This window comes from Salvelinus alpinus, chromosome 2 (genome assembly GCF_045679555.1).
Source record: "Salvelinus alpinus chromosome 2, SLU_Salpinus.1, whole genome shotgun sequence".
NCBI lineage: Eukaryota > Metazoa > Chordata > Actinopteri > Salmoniformes > Salmonidae > Salvelinus > Salvelinus alpinus.
The window spans coordinates 56,274,455-56,281,630 of record NC_092087.1 but is presented as its reverse complement, the minus strand read 5'-3'; positions in this window follow the sequence as shown (position 1 = coordinate 56,281,630).

The following is a 7,176-nucleotide window of genomic DNA, read 5'->3' as shown; positions in this document are numbered from 1 at the left end:
TGGTTAGATCCTGATTTGATTTGATTTGAAGTCAGCTTGTTTTGACATCACATTGTTGTTTTTAGCTGTATAGTTTATGTATTTTGGATGTTTTCAGTGTAATTTGAATGCTTTCAGACAATGCGCAAAAAAAAAATTGGCACTAAAATTACAAAAAGTTGACTTGAGTTAACTGATTAACTCTGACAGCGCTATTTTTTTCTTTGGGCTTCTTCCAATGGTCACTGACCAACGTATGACGAAGAGAAATGTGCGCCTGCAGAAGTAACACTCAAAATAGATGGCTCAGAATTAAGAGATGATAATTTTTAACACGCTTGAATTATTTTATTCAGGCAGGCTAAATTACCTTTTTACAGAATGGCATTATAGAATTAGTGATTCCATATGTGGATACATTGATAGTGCAACATGTTAACACCACCATTTCACATGTGAGGAGAATAACATTATTTCACCACCACGTGTCAACTTGCAATTCCACATGTGAAAGGTAGATTTTCACATGTGGATGTTTCTTACATGGGAAACTGCAACTTTGATTGTCACATGTGAATGGATTTCACATGTGAACTTGCTATTCCACATGTGTGATATTGAGATTTTGAGTTTTCTTACACGTTAAACTGCAAATGTGATTTTTACCTATGATTGTTCTTTACATGTAAAAATGCAATTCCATATGTGAAAGTGACATTTTCACGTGGAGTTTTCTTAGATATGAAACTGCAAATTTGATTTAGACATGTGAAAGTTTTTATCATGTGAAACTGCAAATTTCACGTGCAACTGAGATTCACATGTGAGGTGAAAACATGTTTTTCCTCTCACGTGAGAAGGGGGTGTTAACATGTGAGCTCTAAATTTAATGCATGTGAATAAATGTTTTTACATTCATTTTAAACTCAGCATGTGATTTTCATATGTGAAACTGCTAATTTGACATGTCCCTACGCCTCTGCGTTGGAATTCCCATTTAGGAACAAGATCATCAAACAATATGGGGGATTTGAAGCTTCTAAACCCCCTGATGGGTGGGATTATCATATCCTGTCAATCATCAAACTCTTATTAAACCAATGAGAGCTCTCCTTTCCCCATACCGATGCTTCTATTGGACTAAATCAGCCTAGATAGGATTGGTAGGACACCCACTTTGGGATTATAAAATCTGATTCCTGCTATGAATATCAAACAATTTAGCTCCCCTTAAAGCTGTAAAGTGGCTAAGGGGAAACCCTATTTTGGACTGTAAGAGCCAAAGTATAAGCTTTGAGTAGAGGCAATTCTTGGCCCAATTTGTGGATACAGCTGTCTCAGTCCCACAGTATCCTACTCAGTGAAGTCCTCCTGTCTGCTGCAGCGTGAAGTGTTCATCCTCTATTTGCAGTTACAGTACAGTGCACCAGACTTGGCCCAAGAGCCTAGCAACAGCCCCTCCATTTTGGCTTCAAGCCCATTCTCAGCAGTACAGACCCGGGCCATAAGGTGTCTCTGGATCTCTAAGTCAGTTTGAGCAAACTGTAAGAAGGGGTATTTTTGCTCTTTCTACAAAGGAGGTTTCATCGCTAGCAGTTCCCAAGTTGTAAGACTTTATCGTGTACCCTTTGTAAGCATGGTATTACCTGGTTTAGTTTGATTGGCATTAATGACATTGCCTTGGGTTGATTCTTAATCCAACCCTCTTTTACCCCATTGCCTTTTAAGTCCAAACACAACCTATGGCTTTCTTTGATATATGTGACACTGAATGAAGAAACTTTTGAGTGGAAGCACTGCCACTTATAGATAGAGAAGGAAATAGGGAGAGAGAGGGTGGAGTAGAACACGAGAAAGAGAATGGCCATGAAATATGAATATCGCATTGAACTTTCTAACTTTCTTCGAAAAAGGACACTTCCTCTCTTCTAACCAGCAGAGGCAAAAGACAACGGACACAACAAGCCTAACAATACAATCTATTTTGTCCTCGCCAACTGTCCTTTAGTCAATGTTGAACCCAATAGAGCTTTACCAAAGCTTACCTTTACTTTACCTTTGCAACTCTGGAGGTCAACGTGTCATGTTGGCTGTGTTCTGAATTCTAATAGTTTACCAAAAATATTGCTTAGCCGTATTGAACAAGACGCAACCCAAAGCAATGATCAAATATTTCTATTTGCACCAATCAAAAGTGCATCAATATTTGCAGTCATGTCAATACATCATGCTTTTTACTACAAATATATTCACAAACTGGATCAAAGACCTATTCCTCCTGAACAGTTTCAAAATCTGCCACAGGGTCTAAAATATATGTACGGGTGATATTGCTGAAATAGTGTAGCTCAACGCTTAGTAAGTGTTTAAAATGACTCCAAAAAACCTGTTCCAACTTCACTTGTTCTAATTTGAGTTTATCCACGGCCATATCTGTGGTGACCATAAAAAAGTTCCCTCACAGAAATAACACGATCCTACTTTCACAGTACACAATGTGATGAGAAGATAGTTATGTCTGCGGTTCTCCATTTGAGTCATCCTCAAGGGGAGAGTTAGCAACAACTGAGACAAGAAAGAACAGTGGTGCTATTCTTTTTCGGCTCACACTAAGTGAGCACAGTGGTTTCTCTGCTTGGATGTGGGTTTATGCAGCCCGCAGTAAAAATGAAACAGAGTTAATAAACGAAAGAGTACTTCTTGTCAGTCAAGTCTTAACTGGCCACCAATCGTTCAATGTTCTTAACCGCCACCACAGTTTTCACATAGAAGGAACGTGACAGTTCAACTTTCCATGCCGTTTTTTGTGTCAATCAAAAACGATCCCTTAGAGATCTGTCAAAAATGTTGACACTACCAAAGTATTTCAGTCTGACCACCTAATGTTGATAACACTGATTGCCATTGTCTACTTACTTTTCACCTTTGCATTGTTGGGACAGGGCTTGTAAGTAAGAATTTCAAAGTAAAATCTACACCTGTTGTATTCAGCGCACGTGACAAATACAATTTGATTTGAATTGACAGACTTGATCATAACAGCCATAGAGGCTAATAACAAAGTAGTAATGGGCCTAGTCGTTAAAATGATATAAGTGAAGTAAAGACGTCCCTGTGTTGGCATTCCCATTCAGGAACAAGATCATCAAACAATATGGGGGATTTGAACTGGATTTGAACTATGAATTACACTTAAAAAAAATCCTCAGAAAGGAATGTGGAATGTGCCTAGCCGGCTAGCGCTGACTTGAGGGTCCTGTTCAAATACTCTTAAAATGCATCCTTCCTTCCTCAGAGTGGTCACTGATCTGACATGACAGGATTAGGCTAGTGTTGGATTGATTTCACTAATTATGCCTTATCAGATCAGTGATTACCTCAAGCAATGCGAGAAAAAAAGGGTGCATTTGAAGAGTATTAGAACAGGGCCAATGTACAGTACCAGTCAAAAGTTTGGACACACCTACTCATTCAAGGGTTTTTCTTTATTTTTACTATTTTCTACATTGTAGAATAATAGTGAAGACATCAAAACTATGAAATAACACATGTGGAATCATGTAGTAACCAAAAAAGTGTTAAACAAATCAAAATATATTTTGAGTAGCCACCATTTGCTTTGATGACAGCTTTGCACACTCTTAGCATTCTCTCAACCAGATTAATGTGGTAGTCACCTGGAATGCATTTCAATTAACAGGTGTGCCTTGTTAAAAGTTAATTTGTGGAATTTCTTCCCTAATCCGTTTGAGCCAATCAGTTGTGTTATGACATGGTAGGGATGGTACACAGAAGATAGCTGCATTTGGTAAAAGACCAAGTCCATATTATGGCAAGAACAGCTCAAATAAGCAAAGAGAAACGACAGACCATCATTACTTTAAGACATCAAGGTCAGTCAATCCGGAACATTTCAAGAACTTTGAAAGTTTCTTCAAGTGCAGTCGCAAAAACCATCAAGCGCTATGCCGAAACTGGCTCTCATGAGAACCGCCACAGGAAAGGAAGACCCAGAGTTACCTCTGCTGCAGAGGATAAGTTCATTAGAGTTACCAGCCTCAGAAATTGCAGCCCAAATAAATGCTTCACAGAGTTCAAGTAACAGACACATGTCAACATCAACTGTTCAGAGGAGACTGCGTGAATCAGGCCTTCATGGTCGAAATGCTGCAAAGAAACTACTACTAAAGGACACCAATAATAAGAAGAGACTTGCTTGTGCCAAGAAACACGAGCAATGGACATTAGACCGGTGGAAATTTGGCCTTTGGTCTGATGAGTCCAAATTTGAGATTTTTGGTTCCAACCTCCGTGTCTTTGTGAGACGCAGAGTAGGTGAACAGATGATCTCCGCATGTGTGGTTCCCACTGTGAAGCATGGAGGAGGAGGTGTGATGGTGTGGGGGTGCTTTGCTGGTGACAATGTCAGTGATTCATTTAGAATTCAAGGCACACTTAACCAGCATGGCTACCACAGCATGCTGCAGCGATACGCCATCCCATCTGGTTGGCGCTTAGTGGGACTATCATTTGTTTTTCAACAGGACAATGACCCAACACACATCCAGGCTGTGTAAGGACTATTTGACCAAGAAGGAGAGTGATGGATTGCTGCATCAGATGACATGGCCTCCATAATCCCCCGACCTCAACTAAATTGAGATGGTTTGGGATGAGTCGGACCACAGAGTGAAGGAAAAGCATCCAAAAAGTGCTCAGCATATGTGGAAACTCCTTCAATACTGTTGGAAAAGCATTCTTCATGAAGCTGGTTGAGAGAATGCCAAGATTGTGCAAAGCTGTCATCAAGGCAAAGGGTGACTACTTTGAAGAATCTAAAATATATTTGTATTTGTTTAACAGTTTTTGGGTTACTGCATGATTCCGTATGTGTTATTTCATAGCTTTGATGTCTTCACTATTATTCTACAATGTAGAAAATAGTATAAATAAAGAAAAACCCTTGAATGAGTAGGTGTGTCCAAACTTTTGACTGGTACTGTATAAATCCTACTTTGCCATTGTAGAAGATGACTGGACAGACGAACTTCTCTCGGCAGCGGGCCATCTTACTACGGTTCACCAGGTCCTGCAGCAGCTTGATGATGTGGACTGTGCTCTCAAACCTGGGGACACACCAGCAATATCTGGATCATCATATTTTTTTATTTTATTGATACATTACAACGAAGCAATATATGGATCGTGCTCCTCAATATAGCAATGGATACAGCCCTTAGTCCTGATTCTTTAGTGTATATTATAAACAATGTAATATATTGATTGTACTCCTGAATAAAGTAATATATCTACATTGCCATTTATCTATTAAATCAAAGCAATACCTACATGAATCATACTCCTCAATATAGCAATATATCTTGTAGCAAGCGAAAAAGAACAGGTGCAAACAGAAATAAGACATTTTTGCTGCCCCAATAGCCAGCCCCCAAGAGTGACACTACACAAAGAGTGCCTTCAGAAAGTATTTACACCGCTCAATTTATTCCACATTTTGTTGTGTTACAGCATGAACATTTTCTCACCCATATACACACAATACGTGGGGTGGCAGGTAGTCTAGTGGTTTGAGCGTTGGACTAGTAACCAAAAGGTTGCAAGATCGAATCCCCGAGCTGACAAGGTAAAAATCGGTCGTTCTATCCCTGATCAAGGCAGTTAACCCACTGTTTCTAGGCCGTCATTGAAAATAAGAATTTGTTCGTAACTGACTTGCCTGGTTAAAATAATAAAAAAAATACCCCATAATGACAAAGTGTAAACATTTTTGGGGAAATGTTTGCAAATTTATTGAGAATGAAATACCGAAATATGTCATTTACATAAGTTTTCACACCCCTGAGTCAATACATGTTCCAAAAACCTTTGGCAGTGATTATAGCTGTGAGTCTTTCTGGGTGGGTCTCTAAGAACTTTGCACACCTAGATTGTACAATATTTGAACATTAAGCTTTTACACATTTTTGAAGCTCTGTCAAGTTCGTTTTTGAACATTGCTAGCCATTTTCAAGTCTTGCCATAGATTTTCTGAGCCGATTTAAGTCAAAACTGTAACTAAGCCACTCAGGAAGATTCAATGTTGTCTTGGTAAGCAACTTCAGTGTATATTTGGCCTTGTGTTGTAAGTTATTGTCCTGCTGAAAGGTGAATTTGTCTCCCAGCCTCTGTTGGAAAGCAGACTGGGTTTCCTTTAGTGTCTTATTGCAAACAGGATGCATGTTTTGGAATATTATTATTCTGTACAGGCTTCCTTCTTATCACTCTGTCATTTAGGTTAGAATTGTAGAGTGACTACAATGTTGTTGATCCATCCTCAATTTTCTCCTATCACAGCAATTAAACTCTGTAAATGTTTTAAAGTCACTATTGGCATCATGGTGAAATCCCTGAGCGGTTTCTTTCCTCTCCGGCTACTGAGTTAGGAAGGATGCCTGTATCTTTGTAGAGCCTGAGTGTATTGATACACCATCCAAAGTGTAATTAATAACTTCACCATGCTCAAAGGGATATTCAATGTCTGTTTAGTTTTTTTACACATCTAACATTGGGTTAACTTCTTTGCGAGTCATTGGAAAACCTTGCTGGTATTTGTGGTTGAATCTGTGTTTTAAATTCACTGCTCGACTGAGGACCGTACGTTTGTGGGGTACAGAGACGAGGTAGTCATTCCAAAATCATGTTAAACACTATTATTGCACACAGAGTGAGTCCATGCTACTTAATATGTGACATGTTAATTTTTACTCCTGAACTTATTCAGGCTTGTCATAACAAAGGGGTTGAATACATATTGACTCAAGATATTTCTGCTTTTCATTTTCCATTTATTTGTAAAAATCATAAAAACATAATTCCACTTTGACATTGTGGGGTATTGTGTGTCGGCCATTTTAAACTCCGGCTGTAACACAACAAAAACTAGAAAAAGTCAAGGGGTGTGAATATTTTCTGAAGGCACTCTAAATAGTCCTTGATGAACAATGCTATTCATTTCCTGAAGTTGTAAAATGGCGGCTATTTCGATGTGGAATAAACATCATAAATGGTATCCCCACTCAACGGGAAGAGTCCTAAGGCCTGTAGTTCATTCATTGATCATGAACTAAATCAATGTATGTTATCCGTTCATGATTTCCTTTGTTAAGGCCATAACTACAGTACATTTGCAGAGCTGTG